Source organism: Athene cunicularia (assembly GCF_003259725.1).
Source record: "Athene cunicularia isolate RWA chromosome 20 unlocalized genomic scaffold, athCun1 chr20_part1, whole genome shotgun sequence".
Taxonomy (NCBI): domain Eukaryota; kingdom Metazoa; phylum Chordata; class Aves; order Strigiformes; family Strigidae; genus Athene; species Athene cunicularia.
The window spans coordinates 13699288-13723305 of record NW_020799125.1 but is presented as its reverse complement, the minus strand read 5'-3'; the positions used below and the strand labels follow the sequence as shown (position 1 = coordinate 13723305).

The following is a 24018-nucleotide window of genomic DNA, read 5'->3' as shown; positions in this document are numbered from 1 at the left end:
AGCCCTACAGAGGTGGCAGCTGCAGTGACAAAGAGGTGATAGCCATGCAAAATACCCCACTCCCCTGTTCCTGTGTGCGAGCTACACGGGCACACAGTGAGCATACCCCGCCAGCACAAGCTGGGCAAGCTCTGCTGCTAGTAACTGAAGTCTCATCAATTCGTCCTCCCAAATCTGGGCACAACATCTAAACAGCACAACCCTGGCACTGCAACAATGCTCTTGTCCCACGAGAAATTCCTGGCAAAGCAGAGTTATTGCAGACTGTTCCCCCTTGGAAAGGGCTCCAGCCTGCCTCCCTCCTGTCCTCAACAGCAGAGGAGTTTCTTGACACTTTATTTACCACCAGCTCTTCATTTTGTCCTCTCTTTATCCACACTGCTGTCTGACATGAGCTCTGACCTCCCCTTTCTGCTCTCCTCCTGACCACAACTTAGCCTGTTATCCACAGACAGGCAGGGAAAGCCTGAGGACTGATGCCACTGAGCATTTTGAGGGACCTGGGAACTGCACAGTTTCTAGACCATGGACCTGGTCTTTGATTCAACCTCCTATGGGTCCAGGTGCTGCTCTGGCATATAACACATCAGATCTAAAATAACGTGGCATCATTTCTACTAAATCCATACCTTGTACAGTAGGATGCCCTGAAAAATAGGACATTCTTTCTTCAAAAACTTCCTTGCATGTCAGCTTCTGCAACTTCTACAATAAAATATAGCACTAGACTCAACAATAAAATAAGACAAAGACTCAAGTGCTGCTTGGTCCAAATCTCTCCTTCATGGGGTGAATACCCAGATTTCTGACCCTCAATCTAAGGCAGCTTTATCTTTCCCCCTCCTTGCCAGTATGGCTCTGCCCTCTGGCTGAAACCTCCAAAGTAGAGAACAAAAGTGGTGGACACCTGGGCAGTTGCCATTTGCAGCCCACCACTCACAGCCCTGAGTATTCAGTTAAATTGCCATTGATTTCCATGGCCATTAGTGTGGCAGGCTGGGCAATGCCAGTAGATGAGGCTGTGTCTTAATTCTGGACTGCAAATATTCTGTGATTAAGCACCTTCCCAGCTTCAGACTCTACTACCCCCCTTGGCTCCTTCAGTGGAAACAGTAAATAGGATGGGATCATCACTCTTAAGTCTTTGCTATAAGCAAGGGTTGCTATCCCACAGGTCAATCCTGGTGGTCCTTTCGGATCTTGATAGATGTCCTGCCTCATCCACCCCACTCAGTGGCACCTTCCAAAGTTCCCCTGTACCCCACGCACGCTCACTTTGTGTATCCCAGGCTAATAGACTTTTTCCAAGGCTTTGCACCCAGAAAAATACACCGTTCAACTGGCTTATTACCCAAAGTGCAGGCATTTTTGAAAACGTTTCCGCAAAGCTTTCAATAAAATCAAGACAGCTTTCATTTACTGCACTTTCTATATCTCCCAAACAGCGAAAAACTCGTGAAACCCAGAAAGTGAGTATATTAACTCCATTTTATAAATATGGATCAGCACACATTCACAATTTTACTGCAGTCATGCTGTTCACTTAACACAGGTCACTGAGCATCCACCACAAGGCAATGATGAAGTTCTAGCCCTTCTGATCAGGGCCAAAGGCAAACTACAGCTCCCATTAGTGTGTGGAGCTTGGCACTGTGGAAGAAGCCAAGCTGGGATCTCCAAGATCATACTCTGCAATATTCCATCATATCATATTCTAAGAGCAGGAGTTGAGAAGGGAGCTGGTTAAGCAAAGTAAAACATTTAAACATGCCACCTGAATATGACTATGAGTTATTCAGTGAATTCCCCTTCTCTGTGAGCCAGCACGTCTGCAGAAAGGCAACCACAAGCGGCACATCTCAGTGGCAGGGCACCTCCACTGGAAGTGGTGATTTTGGTAAATAGGCACAAAGCAGAGTTGATGCATGAGACTTATCAGTTTATACATATTGCTTTGTGGGTTAAAGATTTCAAATCAAGGTTTACCAGGGAAGAAAAGATAAGCAGGTGCCAGGCACTAGGTGCACTGAGAAGAGGTCTAACACAATCCATGTGAAATTCTGTACCCCACAACACGAAGAAGGGGCAGTTTGAAAGGTGCTCAATAGCCTGGTACTGATCCAGGAAAACAGTTAATTTTTTACTTAAATCAAAGCACATGAGCAGCCTAATTACATGCAACAGGACACCCCTCCAGTTTAAGTGTTTTGCTGGACTGGCTCCCTGATATAAAGTATAAAGCCAGAGGCTCTGTGAAGAATACAGAGGGATTTTGATTAAATTCTTCGGACAGGGAAGGAGAGGGGAGAAATGCAGTCTTTATTTAATGCCCTCCTCAGTTTATATTCCAAAAAGATGCAAGCTATGGTCTTAAGTAAGGAAGGATGAGATTTGCATTGCCCACGTTGTTCCACCCCCTCTGCCCACCATGCCATGTTGACATGAAATCTAAAGAGGAATCAACCTTGTCTCATCATTTCAGTCAAAAAGAAAAAAAATGAAGGATTGTGCTTCCTCAAAGGAGAGACAAGATTGTGTAACCGAGGCTTTCCAATTGATTTTGGATGCCCTGAAGGAGCAGTGCACGCCTGCAGAGAGCTGGTCCTGGAGCTGCTGCCTCCCAGCAGTAATTACTGCAAGCCCAGCAAGCGTGTCCAGCTGAGCAGAACCACCTCCAGATCCACTGCAAACCTCACCTGGAGCTATGCAAAGCACACAGGAAGGATGCTGCATGTGTAAAGATGGGGTTCCTGCACAATTTAGAGGTGCTGAATATGTCCAGCAGGCAGGATGGTAAAGGGGAATTGTCTCAATCTATGAGCAACATCCCCAGCTGCACCCCCCCAACCATCCCCATGTGAATCAACACCCCGAAACCTTTGACAGACAGACCTGAATTTCCAGCTACATGCTTGTAATGATCAAAACAATTATTTATCTTTCCCTCAGCCTGCAGAGCAGAAAAGGTTTCAGCTATGGTAGTGACCTGGTAATCACCAGCCACCAGCACAGCTGCAAACCCAGCAGGCACAGCCCCAAAAACACGGGCTTTGCTGACAGTCTCAACAAACCCTGTGTCAAAAAACCCCCTCAGATTTCCAAAACATGAAGTTATAGAGACCAATACTCAAAAATATCCCAAACCAGTAGAGGACAAGGCACCCCAAAGGCCGCGGAAGGCGGCGGGTGGGTTATGGCACGGCTGTGCCGGTGGGGCAGGGACATGCTGCGCCCAGCCCTCTCTGCCAGAACCAGCTCCCAGCTGTGCTGGCAACCACCCCCGTTTCAGCTTCCACAAGATGGCAACTTCATCCTGCGTGTTTCCACCATCACTTTCACAGGTTTTTTTACAAGCAGCTGGTTTAGAGGAGGTTTACGCTGCTGCCTTCTTTGAACACACTGTCACTGTGCATGGCCAGCATGAACCTGGAAACCAAGCTCTGCGTATAAATACTACCGTGTTTCACCAAATTTTGCTCCACTGAATTCATCTGCCTTCCCATTCTTCATTCATCCCAAGACACTTTTTGCATCATTTCACCTCCTCTAGCCCGTCCCTTCCTAGTGCCAGGCCTGTGTGCGATCCCGTGGTGCTCGTGCCTCGCTGCCCCACAAGCCCCAGCAGAGCCTCGCAGCGGAGCCGCTCGCGAGGACAGTCCGAAGAGAACGTGGGGATCTGCATTGAGGTCCTCGCTCAGCCGCCAGCCTCACATGCAACCTCAGGCAGATATTTAACCTTTCCTGGGCCTCAATTCCCATCTATAAATGGAGCTAATGCAGATAAGTCTCACATGTCCACTGCTAATTCATTAACCTTTTACGACTGCGTGTCACTGTCACCCCTCTGCAGGGATCAGATCCTACTCTAAAAAGATCTGTACAAAGGTCAACAAGTGAACAGCAAACCAACATCAGGGGCTGCTCAATTCTTTTTTTACTTTGGACACTGTTCTGTGCAGACTGTACTTTGTAAGACATTTGCATCACTGTCCCTTTTAACATTTTAAAATCTGGAGTGGGGTAGAGAAGAACAGAAAATGCCTACTGCTTTCAGAAAATAAAAATGCCTCATTTGCATGGAGTAGTAACACTTTTCACCTCCAAATCAATTTTTGAGTCTTTCTGCCTATGCACACACGTACACAGGTCTGCTCAGAGATGGAGCTGTGTAGTCTTAGTAATCCTCTGTCTACAAACAGGTCAGAAATATTTATCAGGAGCAAAAAACAGTAAAGAATGATAGATGCCGATTAGACCAAGAAACTAAAAAAAACCCTTTCACAAGTGACAAGGCCATTAGCTGTGACTCAAAGGCAAGACTAAGCTTTAGGATTATCCCACTTAAAGCTTCAGAAGAAAATTCAATTAAATTACAGTCTACCTTGATTGCCACCCCTTTGTCGGGAAAAAATGAGCATGCCAAGGAAGGTCTGACTGGATCAGCTAATTGAAGCAAGCTGGTATGAACTGCGGGGGGGGAGGAGAAGAGTGTGAAGGAAAAAGGCTGTGTGTCAAGGGATCGGAGACAGGAGATGTATAACCTAGAGCAGGTACTGGAGCAGCTGGAACATGCCAGTTGCAGGAGACAATTTAAAGAAAAGAATTATGAGATAGGCAAGGAGAACCTAGAACAACAAAACTCAGAAAGTAATTCCTTACAAAACCAAGTGTGAGACAGACTTAGCAGTGAGCAGTGCCCAGCAAGGTGAGTAGTACTGCCTGACCTGCCAATTTGCAGGGAGATCACAGCTTGATTTGAGCAGCACTGGGAAGCAGAAAGCTGGAGACTTAGTGGCTATAGCTGCCCTTAAAATGGCACTTTCCTAAAGAGCTGGCCACTGACACCAAAGCTGGGTGATGTCTCAGTGTGCTTCTGGCACGTGGCTGATAGAAACTGGGGGGCACACATGAACCCAAATGAGTGACCCACTTGCAAACATCTCCATGGGATTCACTGCCTTGGAGTCTCCCAACACCCAGCCTTGCTCTCTCCTGGGAGCTCTGCACCACCCATTTCTAACCCAGCATGTGTTTCTCTCCAGTCCAAGCCATGTAGCCAGGAAAGCTCATTTTGGGAGTATTCCTCTCTCTCTTCCTCACAGCCTGGCAGTGCAGGCTCATGTAGAGCACGGACCTCTGAGACCTCCTGTCCTTCATTCCCTTCCATCTGCTCTCCTGGCTTGGCTCATTTCTCTCTGTTGCTGATGCAAAAGCAATGCAGGTTGGAGGAGCAGCATATGCCAGCAAGCCAGGCTGTGTGCTTCTGGCTGCCCAGTGTCCTTGCTACACACCTTGTAACTGCTTGGACAAAGGAGTGCCAGTGTGTGATCCACAGGGTCAGGTCCATCATGCCATAAGGTTCCTGACTCCCACCTAGAAACACGTGTGTCCATGGGAATACTGGCTCTAAATATCTCATTGCAGGCAGATGAAAATAGTGAAGACTAAGTGGCAGATATGAAAAACATGTTGGCATCTGACAGTGGGCTCGTATGTTATGCAAATATTTACATTAAATACCTTACAGTACTTCAAAAAAAAAACCCCACAACAAAAAAACCCTAACAAACTCAACAGGCTACTTGACTATTCAAGACAAAATTCTTGCTGTTCTTTAGTTGCTGCCTGCTAAATGGACAGGCAGTCTTTATTAACCAACAGCTGCAACAGAAAACTCAAGTGACAACGAAGCTCAAGAGCTAAAATCTCCAGCCAACACAGTAGAAACACAAGGGTTTTCCAGCAATCTGTGATGCCTGTTTAACAGCAGGGTGAAGGACGTTATAAGAAAAGAAATTGGCTAGGTAAGATTTCTACACTGAACAGATCACCTTAGGTTAGCAAAGCTGTAGTCAACACCCAAGCCTTCAGATTTAGACTTTCAATCAAGTGCCTAATTAACGGAGCCCAGGAAAGCAGGGATCTGAAATTTAATGAGACACTCAACACAGAGCTAAGCGCTTCAGATATCTAAGCTTTCAAAAATTATGAGAGAGTGATATTTAAAAAGTGAAGACTATGCTAATATAACCCCTTTTTGGGTCCACAATAAGGTTTGCTGAAAATAAATGAGGATGCACCATTGCTGGAATGGCTCTGAGATCATGATGGGAGTATTTATTAAGGGGCTTGATCCTCAATAGCTGCAGAGTCCCACAGCTTCTTTGATTTCAAGAGGATACCCCAGATTTGCATCTGCTATAATGACCGCACAACCAGGATGCTGCCTCCTGCAGTCCACTTTCTCTGGACATCTTCACCAGTAGGAAAAGGCTCCTCTCAGGTGAACCAGATTGGAGGAGCCCAGAAGCAATCAACAGCTGTTGTGGCAACGTCAAGACAGTTTCAGAAAAGTTTGGGTCATTTTGAGTCTCTCCTTTTCTCTCCTGCATATTCTGATGGGAGGATCAGAAAGCAAAACGTCCAAGTAGAGCTGGAGGTGCCCTCGGTCCTCTGTGGTGATGGCCTTGGGTGCTTCCTCTGCACAGGGAGTCTGGTGGTTCCAGCCTGGTAGATACTCAGCGAGAGTTTAGGTAAACACCTCCTCACTGGCACTGCCTGTCTGAACCCACCCTTGTGGGCACAGAATGTCCCCAGAACAACCAAGGGAAAGAAGTAATGTCACAAAAGCACCAGGGAGCAAGTCTAGGAGAAATGAACTTCAGGTCAATATAAATTCCTGTGTGCACTTGATCCTGAGCTTGCCTTTCTGAGAGGGATTAGAGTTGTTTGGGGAGCTTGGTGGGGCACCAGATCACAAAGGAGATAATATATCTGTCTTGGCTTTGTTGTGTGACAAAAGGTCTTATATCAGCTGGTAACTCACACTGACTCAGTTTAAGATCTCATCTCAAAATGGCATTGCCAAAGCTGAGACAGATGTTGACCTACAGTCTTCTCCAGGGGCTTATTTACAAAGGCAATAATAAATGGGTTGATGTTATTTTAAACTGAAATTCATTCTGCATCTTCAACAGGAGGAACACAGACTGGGATTTTACACTTGGCTTTAGCAGAGCAGAATCGGTGCTGAGCTGTTAATCCAGGCTCAGATGGCTCGCTGCAAAGAATTGCTCTGTGCGGTGTCCCACACTCCTCATCCAAACGGGTTTGATGGGTGTGGTTGTGTGATAAATAACCACACTGATGGCTCAGCGCAGGCTGGTGGGGCCAGATACTGATCTCAGTAGCGAGCAACATGGACCTCGATGCTTGCTGTGGCTCTACAGATGGACAAGAGAGATTCTCTTTGCCCACTGGCAGACTGGAGAGTAGCAGGGCTTTGAACGACCACCTGGCAAAGCCATGGCCAGATCTCTCCCAATATTCTTCATTCCTGCTACACAAGATGGTGGACAGCGGGAGGATGAGTTTGGTGCTTGTGGCGTGCAGGGTAGAAGGGTGCCCATCAGTGCAAAGACCATGGCAGGAGGCTGAAACATGAAGGTGAGCTTCTAGCAAGGCTGGTTTCACAACATGGACCTTGCTCAGACCCGTGCTGCACCCTCCTGCCTGCCCTTGGGATCTGAAATCCCAGGCGTTCAGGGGCTTCCTGCTCAAATTGCACTGTGGGGGGTCCTGGGGGCTGCACGGAGGGTGACATCTAGGCCACGGCACAGACAAGTCTCCATGCTCAGGGCCAGAGGCTTGGCAAGACTTTTGCACTTCTGATTTGGAAACTTAAACACCTAATTCAACATCTAAATTTTACAGATTTAAAAAAAAAAAAAAAAAGAAAGTGCAGACTATAGCTGTGAAGATGATTCAAGGGTTGAAGAAAATGCTTGACAAAGAGAAAATTAAAGACTTTGTCCTGTTTAGCTTATCAAAAAGGGGATAGGAAGGTGATGTGATTACTCTGTGTAAGAACTTTCATCCGCAGACAATAACGGATACAAAAGGGCTCTTTAATCAAAAGAGTAAAGACAGAACAGGAATAAATGACTGTAAGCTGAAGCCCGACCAATTCAAATGATATAAAGGGCACAAATTTTAACAGGAAGATGATTAACCACGGGCACAGTGACAAAGGGAGCAGGGGAGTCTTCGACTGTTGATATCTTAATGGCATTTCTTTTTTGAAAGAGATACTTTCATCATACATAGGTTCTCAGGCTCGATCCTTGGCCACAGCTGGGTTAGACTGTGAGTGAACACCAGGAGGTAGAAGTAATCGTGGAATGATGGTGATGGGTTAATGCCAACACCCTGGAGATAACTCCAGGCTGCTTCTTAAGAAAATCCATCCCCAAGTACACCTTCCCATTGCTCAGAGGCAGCAGGTTAACGTTGTGCTTGAGGGATACACCAGCGTGCTGTGGGATGCTAGCTGGGGACCCGATTCAGGAACCCCAGCCCAGACACAGTCCATCCCCTCTGACACTCTGCCTCTACTGCACGCTTTGCTGGATAGAAACAGCTTGAAGCAGTTGACTGTCTGTGTAAAACCAGGTGAAATGTTTTATTTGCTTTCTTAAATCACAGCCCTGCTTTTTTTTTACACTGCTCTAAACATGAATGTCTACCCCTCAGCTCCATTACTTCCAGCATTTCACACCCAGAGGATATATTCTAGCAATTTCTTCTGGTTCTGTTTTTTAAGTACAGGGAACAATTACACTCAACTGCATTCATAAGCCAACGTTAATGAGGCTCATCGACACACTTTACTGATAGCAGCTGCTATGCATCATATTATTGATCTGTGTGCTATATAGATATTGCAAACCTTCTCACTAAAATCCAAGTTTCCTCCTTTGATGCAACTGCTACAAAGTGAGATGTCTGTGAGCTCTGCCCTGCTGCTTCTCCTTTCACCATCACCAAACAAGCTGCCTGGTCCTCCCCAGCTGGAGGTCCAAGCAGGCAGAGGCGTCCCACCGAGGTCAGTGCATGGGCACCACCAGCTCTTTGCACTTACTGTCCAGAATCTGGCCCCTGGCTAAGCCACTGCACACAGATACCACCCTCTGCCCCAGTGATATACTGGGAAAAGCATGGACCGATACAGGTGAGTGGTTCTGCGTATTCTGGGAGCTCCACCTGAAACCAGTGGGGTATCTGGTTCTGGGGGTTATCACCTCTACAGACTGTTTCCAGCAGCAATGCAGACCCAGTGCAGTTATTTCTTCAGAGGCTGAAGAAGCAAGAAAGACACATTTTCTCTGACCCCCAAGGACACACATCACCCACTGAGGGCCTGTGTGTGTCTCTTGGGGGGAAACTGGGGTGCCTGACCCTCAGCTGGTGTGAGCACAGGCTGCTCTGCTCAGCCCAGGACTCCTTCATGCTGGCAGAGGATGTGCCCGTATCTCTGGGACTGTATTAACAGAGTCACTGCTACTCCCTGTTCTAATAATATTTACCTGCAGGCTGCTGAGTGCTTCTTGACAGAGCAAATATTTGTGCATTACACCCCGACTGTCCCACTGACTGCGAACGGCGTCACTGGGAGATAGATCAGTAGGTAGCTGCACATCGGAGGCTGCTCCTCAACAGCCAGAGCTCCAGCGAAGGCCAACAAATCTTCTTCTACAGGGGTGACAAGGGGGGGACATGACTGGGGATATTTCAGGGTACCCTGCTGGGATCCTGAGGCTGCTCCTTACTGCCACAGGACTGGTCTTGTGACCATGAAAGGATGCTGCAGGGATTCCCCCAAATCCAGCCCTGAACAGAGAGGACACAACAAGCAGTGAGTAACTCCCTTCTGGAAAAGGCCATCTCAAAGCGAGAGGCTTAAAAATTTTTTTTCTGTTGGCACAAGCCACAAAACCTCCTGGGCAAGGCTCCTTTTGGCTCTTTGAGCCAGGGAGACAGCAGGTTTTGGAGAGGTCTCCACTGAAGCCAGTTGTTCCCACCCCTGCGAAATGCTGGAGGTTGCTGCTAGCAGTAACTGGATCTGTCCCCTTTCCCTGTGGCCAGGAGTGCTCCTGCCCACTCCTGCTCATCCCTGTCCCAGGGTGGGTGGGAGCTGCCAGAGATGCCGGATTTGGTCATCACGGGCTGCCCTGCAACAGGGTCCTGCCTACACCACAGGGGCATGAAAGCCTGTGCTTAAAGCCAGAGAGGACTCCAGCCCAGCCACTCGAGAGACGAAGCAATTACTGCTAATTAGGCAGTGGATAAATATGAACCAGTTGAGGAGAAAGACTGCAGGGGCACGGACGAGCACTAGGGATGGAGGGGACAGAGTGAACCATCTTGTCAGGGCAACGAGGCAAATGTTTTCACAGTCTTAAGGAGGGCATTTAATAAGCTGTGATCTGTAAAAGTGCTGTGCTCCTGTTTGTGCTTCACCTGAGGAAAGGCCGGGTATGGCGATGGTGTTCAAGGACCCAAGTTTACTCCCCGCGTGCCAATTTGTCACTCTTATCTTCAGCAGCCCACGCTGTTCTGGCGAGGCTTGAAAGCAAATTTTGCCCTTGAAGAATAAGCATGTGCTGTGAAAAGAGATCCTTCCAAATGAGATGCACAAGTGTTCGCTGGAATGAAAGTGGCAGTCACCGGGGAGAGAGACACACCAGCCCGGGTCAGGACAAACGGCTGCTGCAGCAAATGTGGCCTTGCAAAGGAGTCCTCTCAAATCTATTAGAAAATTACCCCCTTCTTGACAGTGCTAGAAAGCAATTGGTCAGGAAGTGGAAAGGTTTTCCATGAAATATGTGAAACAAAATCACAAAGCTTGTAGAAAAATATTTCCACTATGTCCTTTTTCTTAGATTAAAACCCCAAGTTACAATTTACTGTTTCTCAGTAAATGTTACAGCTTTCATTCTTCTTATTAAAAACATGACAGCTTTGAAATAAAATACTTTCCATGACAATTTGCACTGAAAAAGTCACTTTTAAACTACACTTGAATTAAAACTCACCCTTTTTATTTTTGTTCTGTAGAACAAAAACCCCAATGTTACTGCTGCAGAGAGCTATGAAATCTATGAAAGGCGGACTTCCCATCAAATCCTACAATCATTACATTATTGATGTATCGCACTCTGCAGGACTTCCCTGCAAAGCGACTGAAAAACACTGATTATCTGTAGTGTTGGTCAGCAAACTGCAAAGTGATAGACTGTTTGCTGTGCTGCTCCCATGATAAATAAATAATACTGCCACTTTGCCCTTTATAGCATTGATTAAATCTGGTTAAAACAAATAGAAAAAGAAAAAAAATCACAGGAGGAACTTACACAGTTGCTCGTCAACTAAATCTCAGCCTGGAGCAGGAGGTATTACTATTAATTATATTGTTTCAAAGGCAGTTGCAGTGGGATGGTAAAGATTTAACTCCCTCCAGCTGCGACTCGACAGAACAACACGCTGGAGTCAATGCCAAAGCCCTCCGACTTTAGGGGCACAGGTTAAATGTTTCTGCAGCCTCCCGCGTTGGGTGCAGTGGTACACAGGCAGTGTTCTGCCCCAGCACCCAGTCAGATGCAGAGATGGCTGGAAGGATCCTGAAAATGGAATCCAAAGAGGCAAACTATTCTGCAAGCTTGCAAAGCCAATCCGTGAGCAAAAGGACTGCAGGACAGCAGCATCCCAGTGTACACCCCATGAGCAACCCCTCCTTCTATCACACGTTTCACCACTTTGTAGAGTGCCTGGTGCCTCTCCCAGCAGCAGCCATGGCACAGCACCGTATGGAGGGCTCTAGCTGTGACCTTCCCTATCCTGCTCCAACACACCGTTCATTCGGCAGTTGCAAGCCTTTAGAAGTGCAGCAGACTCACGAGGCCCAGGGCCACCACCCCACAGACCCCAGGAGAGCTGCGAGGGTTGCAGCAGGGTGGATCTGTCTTGTTCATGCTGCAAGACCTACAGCAACCAACACCAGCTGAAGATGGGGCCTTCTACCTCAGCATCACCTTTACTTTCACCAGGACAGGAGGTAGCTTGGTGACAAGGTGGAGATGGCAGACACCTGACCTCCTGCTGCATTTAGCAGACAGGGATATTGCTTAAGGAGAGAACACCTGCACTGTGAGGTGAGAGATGCAGGCAGGACCCTGCTGCACCCACATGGCACACGAGGCACTCAGTACAGAGACACAAGGAGGCAACATGCTGCAGAGGGGAAAGCAGTCACAAGACCCAAGTTTCAACTCAACTATGCCTTCCTCAGCTCTCCCTGCTCACTTCTCTACATCCCCTCATTTCACTGCCATGCTCTTACATCCATCCCCTCAGGTTCTTCATCCTGCTCCTCACTGATAGAAAATGCTGATGCTGGACAGCCCCAATTTCCTTCTCCACAAAGATATCCCGTGCCAAATACTGTGATTCATCAAATGAGTAAAAGCAGAGCCCCTTCTTAGTCTAAATGTTGATCTTCAATCTTCAGAGGCCACCTGGAGTATAAGCTTCACTTTTCATTAATGATGTTAACGAATCTTTCTGTACTGGCAAACTTTTTAGTGGTGCTTTTTTTCAAGGGCTTTGTCAGAAAGACACCAGTATCACATTACTCTCCTGGGGGAAGTTATTTTGGAGAGCAGAGACCACTGCTCTGTGGTGAGACACATGCCTGTTTATTCCACAGTGTTGGGACACCTGGACCAGGGCAGTTCTGCTCTGGAGACCTCATCTTCCTCCAGTGCCTTCAGCACGTGCCAGGGCCTCGTTACCTTCTTCCACGGGTGCAAGAAACACAAGCTGCTTTAGGCAAAGACAGTTTAGATTCCCCTTTTCTTGGTAAATCCATGCAAGATCGGAGGAATCACTGCTTTCATCTACAGACCAGAGAGGCATCCTGGACAAGCAGGTCAGCCTTTGACATCTGTTATTTTAGGAGAGATGAATCCTAAATTACTGTTTGCAGCCAGGAACTTCTTCTAACCCAGGGGGCTGACCCCACATTTCAGAAGGTAATACAAAGTAAGGTCAGGCCACCTTAGCTAGGAGATACTCTATTTTTCTTTTTGAGGCCTGAAACGCCGAAGGCTCCCTCTTCCTCTGTGCTTCCCACCACTGGCCCACCCAAGGCAATGCATCTCTCACCCTGCCAAGAGCAATCCCTTGGACTGAGCTACTCGTTAATTTTAAGTTTTATAGAATATAGATCCGTTTCATTCCCAGCTCTGAACTCTGCTGACTCAAAGGAAAGTGATCTTTAACAATCCCCTAGATAGCTGCATTTTTCTTACCTAAGTACACTCAAATTGCAACCTACAACCAATTAAACAGACAGTTTTTTACTTTTTCACAACAAACATAATTTGTAATTCCAAAATGTCAATAAAGAGTCCTTGAATTTTATATTCCATAGCACTTGCAACTCAGCTTGGTAATTTTGGAGTCAATAATTTTAAAAAAGGCAATTAGGGTATTAATTGAGAATCACCAAGTTACTTCATATAACATATTGCATATCTATCCACTTGCATGCTTTGCACTAACTGCTCATACCACACTGAATGCTGTTCCAGCACTGCAGCTGGAGTTCTCAGAGCAATGTACCTCTCTCTTCAGCCCTTCATCCCAGCCGTGCTCCTGGCTTTAGACAAGTGATGGATCTGGTACAGGGTGAGGGAATGGTTAATCATGGAGGGATGAGCGGGATTTACCTTGAACTAAGATGTGTTTTCTGACTGGAACAAGGTCAGGGAAAAAGAGCCAGTTCGCTATGGAGAATTTTAGTGAGAAAAAAAGAATTCTCTAAAAATATTACTGTCCACAATAACCACAGCATCATCATTTTATAAAATTATACATTTTGTTTCCTGCCTACTGTTCTGGGTTATTTTTAGAACTGAAAACCAGAAGTGGCCCAACAGAAAGCAAATTCTTGGTACTAAAAAAATGGCAGTCTAGTCACCAGCCCAAATCTCACTTCAGACATCCATGCATCCCTTCCACTGTCTCCCCTGGAAGAGGGTCTGGATATGGGAGCCCCAAGCCAGGCAGGGTCCCCAAATTCTGGGGAGGCTCAGGACCCCAGACTGACTACAGCCGAATTTGCCCATGGTCTTGTCTTGCACCAGGGAAGGGAGAAGATGAGTATGGAAGAGGGTAGGAGGAAAAGAGTTAAGCATTTTCATCAGAGAGGGCTGTTAGTCACTGAGTGTCCCCCAGTTCTGCAGACACAACCCAACAGGGACAGCTGTGAACGGCCACCTTGGCTGTATCCCCTCCTCACACCTCGGCGGCTGTCTTGCAACCTGACATTTTTGGAAATAGGATGTTTTTTTGTTTTTTTTTTTTTTCTTCACACTAATATCCAAATTCATAGGAGGCATTATTGATGTGTCAGATTCTTTGCAAATTTGAACATGAAGCCAGAAAAGCAGCGTGCATACACATGCCCAGACATAATGGCAATGTACTCTGCTTTCCAAAGTTCTCTGTTGGAAGGATATTTCTGATACCAGGAGGGATATTTCTGCTATCAGAGTGCTAATACAGTACAGCTTTAGATGGATTGGCAGCACACCACCTGCAGTATTAAGACTTCCATCAGCTGTCTCGTCACACAAAGAGCAGTGTCTCTATAAAAACCTAATACCTTGCAATTTTGCAAGTTTGATATTAATGCCAAGGCTTAAGAAGAAAATACAAGTCAGCTGAATACAGGCAGATGTTCTTCCAGTTTGATGATGCTTCTGCCCGAAAATGAGCTTCACTGCATCAATAAGGTAGCTCTGGCACTGTGGTGGTGGACACAGATGCTGCAAATGATGAAGGCAGAGAAGACCAAAACAAGCCCGAGGGACTGACACACTATTGTGGATACTATAGAAATACTTCTGTAAGTGAAATCAGGTTAGGTAGACCATAGGGATTGAGGAACAGGGAAAGGTAGGCATGTGTGAGAAGCTCTCCCTGACCAGAAGCTGGTTTGTGGTGCAGTAGGAAGCATCACCACTTGCAGCACAAGGCAATGTCAGGTCATCATCATGGACCTCATGCACTTCTTCAGCCCCACTGCCATGCTCGGGGCTGCTGCAGCACCTCCCAGCAGAGGCTTTCAGGGTGGAGGACTTTGGGATTAGCCATCAGGGCACTCTCTGCTCCCCTGCAGCTCTGGGGCAGGGCTCATGGAAAGGCCAGAGACAGAAACTACATCTCTACTCCATCTTACCTTCACAAAAGGTTTCCACCATGCCACTGGCCACTACATCTTGCATTTGAGGTGCTGTGTCTAGTCTGCTGTGCTCCCAAGCAGCGTTGTCTCAAGGAGATGCTTTACCAGTTTTGCAGGTAGAGCGGATGCTGGCTGCGTCCCTGCCTGCAATAGGTGTGACATCTCTCTCTGGATGCCACCATTAGGAGTTTAAAAGGCAGGACAGACAAAGGGCAAACAGGACAGCGGCAAGCAGCTGGCAGAGCCCCCCCTGTGGCTTTGTTTTCTCTTACAATTGAATTAGATGCTGATAAGGGATAGTGAAGGATTTTCGTGCCACATGCGGCTCTGTGATGGAGCTTCTGATCTACGGATTACAGTTTACCAAGGAGACAGCTCTGTGGAAAAATGCTTATAAGGAAGAAATGCCACTGCTGTAAAAAAAAAAAGCTTACATAACCATCTTCTGGGGTCATTTCTTTTAGGAAAACATCCCTATGAAGTCACAGAAAGACTCTTAACCAAGTGGCGGGGACTTGGCAGCTGGCTCTGAGCAGGGTAACTCTGATGTACTCGACCTGCGAGGCTCATGTCCTAATCCCGCTCACAGCTTCCTCACCAGCGCTTGCTCTGAGGCGAACAGGGCTGAGCTTGCTTTCAGTTACTTCTCCAAGGAAATAAAACCAATACCATATAGTTTTACTTCTGAAGTCCACTACAAATAGACAGATGGCCCCAATATTTGGGCTTGTGTTATGAATTAATCCAGGACCTTCAGAACAACCAGGCATGCCTCCGACATTCAGCTTCTGAGCGAGTGCTCATCTGAATAAAAGCCCACGTCAGATACTGAGACCAACAGAAGACCAGACCCTCCCTCTGATTAAAACATTTACCATTGACTTATCCATAGCCACAAGCATCTTGTATGCATCTGTGACTGCGGTGCAAAGTGAGTAGTACTCCTGCAAAGTCAAGCGTCACAACTCATTGCAAAGTAGCCAGCAACACTGTCTGAGCCTGATTTGGAAAATCCCAATGGAACAGCTGCAGGTTAAATGTTTAAACAGATTATTTTTACACAAAATAAGGCACTTTTCATAACCCAGTGGTTGGAAAATCCTTTTAAAGCCAGTGGGAACTGCCACACAAGCGTTTGCAAGCCCTGCATGCTGCCCCAACGACCCCAGTAAGGTGCACTGGCCAGGTGGTGAACCATGGAATCACCCTCCTGTGCCCAGGGCACCCATGAGCCGTACCCCCAGGAGGAGGATGTCTGCAGGAATTCCCTTATTGTAGAGTCCTAAAGCCAAAAATCAGAGAAGCAGCCAAATTTTACATTGCTCATCAAACTTTCCAGCATCTCCAATTAACGCAGCTACATTATGTATAACCCTTAATTCCTCTCTGCATCACTGGATCCATGACACAAGAGACATTACCCAGGCTTTCCCCTTCAGCTCACTGCACCGAGGCCCTACAACAAGCTTTTTCCCCAAATCTCCCCACAGGTGGGTGTCAGTAGGCTTTCCACAGCCAGGAAAGGAAACTGCAGCTTTCTCCAGTCCCCTGGGCCAGCAAGCAGCAGAGGCTTTCACCCCCCATTCAGTGCATCACTTCTGCCTGTTCATCAAGCCTCGAACCTTCAGAACCACAAATGCCATCATTTATACTCTGCTTGTGAGAAAGAAAAAGCTCACTGAAGGGTCTGGCTGTTCCTCATTATAAACTCTCCGTGCCCTTATACGCTTTTTTCCTCAAACTACAAAATAATATCACATGCTTTTTACAATACTGTAGGTTTCATGGGCCACAAAGCATCTGTCTGTGTTCCTGATTTCTGCATGGCTTTAACTTACAGTACCCCTTAATCATCTGTTTTTGTTTACACCATATAAAGGAAAAGCTCCAGTGCAGCTTTCCACCCCCTGCAAATACGGATATTGTTGTTTATTTATAGCTCCTTATTTGCAGGAAGCCAATGGAGATGAGAAGAGATGTCATTCACAGGGGAAGGCAGATGTATTGAATCAATCACCACACAGAGGGGCCTGGAGTGTTTCACAAAAGAACCACAATTCACAATAGAAGATAAATCATCCAAACAGTTATGCATCCTTGTCTGTCAGTTACTGTCTTGATACAAACTTCTCAAAATATAAAGCAAAAGCCCCTTTTTCTAGGTCTAACAGTAAAGTACAGCTCTCTTCTCCAGTTTGTATGCTTGCCCAAGTTGCAACAACAAAGGGAGCTGTCTCTGGTTTTATTACCCTAGCTACCCTAGACCACCCAAATGGTCTTCATCATCTTTAAAAGTGTCTTTTTATAGGTCGGGAAAAAAAATCTCCAGCCCAAACTGCTGTAAACCACTATATGGGTAGGGTGGGGGGCCCTTCTTACATTAAAAAAGGGTATTTCTGTCTGTAGATATAAAGCAACAGAGTTAGAAGGAAGCTGGTCTACTTTTCCTATGCAATGATAAAAATTGTTGAAGAGGAGAGATTCTTACTCAATTTGGAATAAAGGTCAGCTCTTCACAGACACCTATAGATTTCCCGGAAAGCATCATGAGAATAACCTACCTTCAGAGTTTATAGGATGATGCTATCTTTGATATCAAACCCAAATCAAGATGGGAGAGCAGAACATAGGAAGAACTAAAAAGAAGAGAAGAATAGAATTAATAGAATAAAATCTATGGAATAAACTAGTCCAACAATGAGCTGTGACATTTAACTTCAGATCACAGTGGAGGGAGGAAGGTCTGCCCTAGGCTGGAGCTGAACTCCCACTTTTTGGGGCCCACCCTACACACCTCTGCTGAATGCAGCAGCCAGCTCCACCTGGGGCACAGACAATTTCAACAATATAGTTCCTGTACTTTATTTCCTAGACAAATATAACCATGTCAATACCTCACTGCAGAATTACACGTATTTATAACCAACCTACGAATTAAACCAACAATGTCCAATTAGTTTCTTGGGGACAGACCTTCCTGGGGACATGTGGGACCTTCTTTTGCCAGTGTGTCACTCACACTATGCCAGGCAGACCTGTCTGATCCACGCACATCGTGCCCTGGAGCCCAGCTGTCTCCCGTGCTGCCTATCTGAGATCTAAGCCTTTCGTGGCCCTTACAATGCTCTCTGTATTTCCCCACTTCCCACATGGTGATAATATCCCAGGGCTGATATACTCAAGGGCTTACCAATCTGATGGTCTGGGAGACAGGAGGGATATGTCCAAATATGTCCTTTGCTAGAGTTTCAAGCTCACCATTTATACACTCTGGTCCTTCATCAGACATAAACAAGCTCAGTTACACAATGTACCATGAAAATGGATGCCACATATATGAGCACAGACCTAACCAAGAGTATTTTTTAGCGTGGACAGCTCAGGGAACTATATAGATAATCACAATTTTGAGCCCTAACACGCCAATGTCCTATGCCTGTTCTACAGGAAAGCAGGTAATAGCTCTAGATCTTGCCTTGCTATATGCTTTTTAAAATATATAGTTCCAACCTCTGACCCTCTCCCAGTTTGGGCTCAGCTTGCAAATCACACGGATTCAGATGACAAAATAACCCGTGTTATGTGCAGTAATGTGTTTTCCAAAGCCACTGTGGTAACTGCAGGGACTGGTCTGTAAGTAAATGGACAATTTATTTATGGATCGTAAACAAGAACATTCAATTCTTCATAACCATAGAGCAAAGCTCTTTGTCTGAGCCTGCGGACACCCAGCTCATGTGAGCTGGGCTGGAGCAGGCAGGGGGCAGTTAGAAGACAGAAGAAAAGTCATTTACTCCCGCTCCGCTTCCACAGTGCCCTCACCATTCAAATGTAGACCAGGAAAAAGCTTTGGAACGGAGTTCTGTGAGCAGCCAAGGCCTCTCCAAGGCAGGTACAACTGCACTTCCTCATCTCCGGGACAAAGAACTGCTGAGAGCGCAAACTGCTCCTATCGGTCAGAGCTGAAACCTGGTGCAGTCGAGCCCAAGTCCATCCCTGCCCCTGGAGCAACTGCCTGCCTGCAGGCAGCTCAGTGGAGAAGCTCCATCAGGTTACGGCCTTTGAACCTCTTAGATTTGGAGGAAGGACATTGGAAAAGGACCATTTCCTTATCACAGAAACTTGGATAGGAATTACCCAGAGGTAATTTTGATACACTTAGAATTCGGGGTGGAAACTAAGCACAAGCAAAGTGGAAACCCAACAAACAGCAATCTCAGCCCTGTTGGGGCAGGAATTACAAGGCAGCAAGGTCACTAATGGGGGGAGAAATTCAGCCAAGCAATTTTGAGGGGGAGGGAAGAGTAGGAGACCGTGTTGGCAAGCACAGGGTGAAATCAAACTGGAGAAATCAATAAAGGGAAAGGACAGAGGGGGGCAATGGGACGCAGGAAAAGATAAATTAAAGGCTTGCCCAGGGGTTATGATGGCTAGTGAGCAATAAATTAAATAAAAGAGGGCAACAGGGACGAGCAAGGTAGTGTGAAAAATTAATTAAAAGGAAGGGAGGCATAACCAAGGCATAAAACATGGGTGCTGGCGGAAAGATTAGAAAACCCAGGCAATGAAGAGGCCTTGGAAAGTGTAATAGGAGCCAAGGCAGAGGCTGTAAAGGCTGTGACCATGTGTGAGGGTCAGATAAACAATGCAGATGTGTTTTCAAGACTATGAGAAGCAGGAAACCATTGAAGATGAAAGGAAGCATCTTGCAGAAGGAGGCAGCATTGTTAATACAGAGGTGCTGGTATACCAAGCTCCACTGCTTGGGTTTTGCAGCCAAAATGCAGTGGAATATTGTGGGACTCCTCCCACCTACCTGCAAATGGTCTCCTTCCACCAACCTCGCTGCCCCCAGAGGAGAGGGCATGGGTGCTGCCTGCAGGGTGAGGCACTGCATGATGGGGTATGTTAGCTGGGTATCTCAAATGTATGTCTGCTGAGACACAAGGAAAGGGGTGAGTAAGGTCAGACTTGAGCTGGCTGCCTCCAGGATTCCCCTCTGGCTCTCCAAAACAAAACCATAGACTCCCTGCAGAGGTCTCTGAACCCAGCTCCTGAGCAAAATTCACCAACATCTCGGCCACTGCAGTTCAATTTAGTCCATGTCCTGGTGTGGATGCATCCTGTTGCCCTCTTGAGGTTCATGGGACAGGCAGGCTTTGGGTGACAGGCAGAGGACCCTAGCCTCAGCGGATTTATGTGGCAAGCACAGACTTACATCCAAGTCCCTGCTGGGTCCATTTGCCACCAGGGTCTCAGACTGCACAGGGGAGCAGCCTGCTTCCCTCAAGGATTACCCTGGGGTGAGCCCCCTTCACCCTTTTACGTTGAGGCTGTTCCACTTTGAACAAAGTGATGACATGCACTGGGAGAACCAGAGATGGAGAAGGGGCTGGATGGAGACAGCACGACCCGGCAGCCTGGCAGTCATGCATCTCACTTGGGCACCAGGGAACCTGGACTTTGCTGAAGTCTTGTTCCTGTCCACCTTTGTGAGACAGGAGAAAACATCTATCTGGTGGCTCCTTGCTCAGCAGCCCTGAGCCCTGTCTCAAGGCATCAGATCTCTGTGCATTGGGGGCCCCAGGGGTGCTGTGCTGGGCACTGTGCTGCCGAGGACTGTGGGGTCAGCCCAAACCCCTGTAGCCCATCGCCAGCTTCCCAGCCTCAGGCACATCACCAGAAAGGTAGCACAGTTAGTCATGGCTGGGGTATGGTGGTTTGCAATGAATTTACTGTTGCGTGCCAGGGAGGATAAGCAGCAGCTCATCAGCTCTGTGCAGAGCAGGATGGTGTCCCCCAATGCCACCATTTTTGCACTGATTTTCTGTTTGTAATCCAGGTCCTGCTTTAAGCTCTGCAGCAGTCAGGACTCAGGCAGCCTCTGTGGGACCAGCTGGTCAGCAGGGACAGGCAGTCCCACCTCTGGCCTCAGAAGCATCTGCCTTTTTATCCCAGGTTGCTGGTGCACTTACTGGGCTGCCCAAGACCACATAAGCCTCTTCCAGTTATGGTGTCAGCATGAGCAATGAGCTTTGTGAGCTGCTACTGCCCATCACAGCAAAGCTCTCTCTATCAGTGTTTCATTAGAGCTGCTAATTGCACTGTAGTGCAGGCACTGCTTTGCCTTTGGAGGAATTCTCATGAGGAGCAGGGATGCAATTTTCAGAAGAGCTGAAGAGTGTTTGGGGGCATGTGTGTGTGGGAAACAATTACACAAATATTTTCAGGCCCTTCAAATCACAAAGGAAAAGAAAGAATTGGACAAATCTGGATCACACCTGCCTTTACAGCAGCATTCTTTGAAATGAACAAGCTGCTTCAGTGCTCAGAGATGACTAATAAGATTATAAGCAGTAGATACCTATGTCAGAGGAGATAATAAGAAATAAAGGCATTCAAAGCTATGACAAGCAAGAAAAAAAAAACAGAATAAAGCAGATTTTTTGGATGTACTAGGAAGGGTACAAGCAAGATCAGTACACTGACACCAGCAGCCAAAGTCAACCCAGAAGACAGCACAAGCACCTTCATAGGTCTCGGCAGCCACTGATCAGGCACCCCAGTGAATGCTTGTAAGGGAAGTAGGACAAGGAGTAATGGATAATTAACAACATCAGAGAGCGCTAAATGTGCTCCCTCCACCCCAACAAACTTCTCTATGGCTGCTGTTTGAACCCGACTATAGATAGTTAAATGATAGTTCATTGTACCCTACACATAATAGGAAGCAGGTAAGGTCTCGTGGAAACCGTAATGTAAATGGAGGAGGAAAAGGGTGTATTTCCACTGCTTTTTAACATACCAGAGCAGAGACACACGGGGTATTAGGAATCAGTTCAATGAAATACCAGTTTGACTTTAGCATGGTGCAAAGCTGGGTGCCGCAGGGCTTTGATCAGAGGGAGCGTGTGCTGGATCCAGAGCCAAGCAAGCTGCTCCTGAGACCCCACTCCACATCTCCACCGAGACTGTCTGTCCTTATTTTGTGTGCATTTCTTAAAATTAATGAACTCAATCTGCAAGCACATACCCTGGAGTCATTCCCCACCTGTTGTAGCACTCCCATTAGTTTTGCTACTGAGATGCAGTGGGAATTTTGGTGTACAACAAAAACAAAAGCTGCCTTGTTCTCTCATACAAAGGCACAAGCAAGTGACTGAAAGCCCGTGGGTTACTGCGAGGTGATGGTTCACCACTCACCAGGGCATCACTTACAGCCCATCAGTTGGCAACTCACGGTGGTTTAAATTAACAGCACAGAGCACACAGCCAGTGCCGGCTGGGTGGCAGCACACGCTCAGCCGGTGCAGCTTACCTGGTAAGTGGTAACTTGTTCAGCTGTTGTAAGACAGGATCTTCCACCTGTGTGTGTGGACTCTGTTACCGATGTTTCTCCTGAACCTGTGCTACACTAAGCTGAACGTCCCTGAAGTCACGTGGGAGACAGATCTGCTGAGCAGGACAGTGTTCCCTTCCCAAGTTATTTCTCCAAATATAACCACATTTGAAGCTTTTGCCCTTTAAAACAGTAATTCCTATAATCACTAACCCTCCTAACTACAAAGAGTCGCTGTTCAAAGGTATGGCATTAACAACACCCTCAATTCACCCAGCTTCAGAGAGGCCTGAGACTGCCCTGCATGTAGCACCTCCAGGGTAGAAGGCTGTTATTCAGTAGGATTCAGGCAAAATTTTTGGTATTTCCTGCCTTTATGTGTGTTGGAAGAAATTCAAATATAATATATATAATTGCAGCAGGGGAGGGTCAGGCTGGACATGAGGAAAAAATGTTTCATAGAAAGAGTGGTCAGAGAGTGGAAATAAACCAGCACATTTTAGTGCAGTTACTTTGTTTGAAAGATGTTGTTGCATTTTGGCAGGCTACTTGCCTCCTTCCTCCTTCACTTTTGCATCGTAAGTTGAAGTGCTTCTAGAAAAATCACAGGACTGTGCACTGCACTGATTGCCTCCAGCTTTGTAAGGGCTGAAGACTGCTGCTCCTGCTGCCTGAATTCATTAGGACTCATGCAGTGAAGAGGAACTTGGTGTAAGAGCAGGACAATTTGGTCTTTCCTGTAGCTGGAGACTTGGGAAATGAGGGGATTATGCAGCAGCAGAGGTGGACTTCCTTTTCTTAGTTCCCTTCATCTTCCTAGTGGTGAGGTTTTTCTGTGCCACCTCCTGTACAGCTTCAACTTCAGGTTATCAGGCAACTTCTGACCTCATCTGGGTCTGACTTAACATCCTAAGGAACATTGAGATGTAGTAATTTGGCCCTTGGTCTCAAAGAGGTGCACAGTGGAACCAATAGCAGAACTCAGAGCTTCTGATGCTCTTTTATGCACCATGTCCCTCTGCCCCTCAGTACTTCCCCTCCCACACTTTTAGGTTATCAGCAGGAGAAGGCTTTAGGAGCAAGATAAACACTTTTGTCTCAGTTGAGGCATCTGGGTCAGTTTGAGAGGAGGATAGGGAAGGCATTCAGAACTTCATTCAGATCTCGGGCAAAATCTCTGTTCCTCCTTCCTTGCTGGAATTTGTTTTTGTAATTCTCCATCTGCCTCATTCTGTCTAAGCAGTGGCGAAGTAGGGACCTTCAGGGCTCTAGCAGGTATAATCAGAGCAGGCCATGAGCCATTTTCTTTTCCATGTCCCTAGGATCTCTTGAGAGTTTTGATGTTCAGGGCTCTGATCAGACCTCAATTTCTCTTACTCTGTCCACTCTTCTGCATCTCTCCTGCATGAAGGCCTGTTCTCAGAGCATTGCTGCACTCATTGTTGACTCCAGCACTTTTGCATACTCAGTTGAACTTCTGAGAGATGCTACCACATCTCTGGAGAGGCTCAATAAACTTGAATGATGCGTCCATTGAAATGGAGGGGGACTGAGGAAACAGCACAGGGAAGTTAATCATCCTGAATGCTTTGTT

At 46.8% G+C, this 24018-nt stretch overlaps 1 protein-coding gene across 3 annotated transcripts in view; it reads right to left on the bottom strand.

Moving 5' to 3' along the window:
• The window catches only part of RALY (RALY heterogeneous nuclear ribonucleoprotein), a 90662-nt gene that overhangs the window by 58485 nt on the left and 8159 nt on the right, over positions 1–24018 (bottom strand). The window contains exon 2 of one of the 3 annotated variants that reach the window (XM_026861931.1): positions 17647–17721. The exons of 1 other annotated variant lie outside the window; for it this stretch is intronic. The gene's annotated coding sequence lies outside the window, so the exon portion shown is untranslated. Of the gene's footprint in view, positions 1–14062; positions 14140–17646; positions 17722–24018 lie in introns of those variants that run through there. One more of the 3 variants, XM_026861932.1, reaches the window with a different exon arrangement.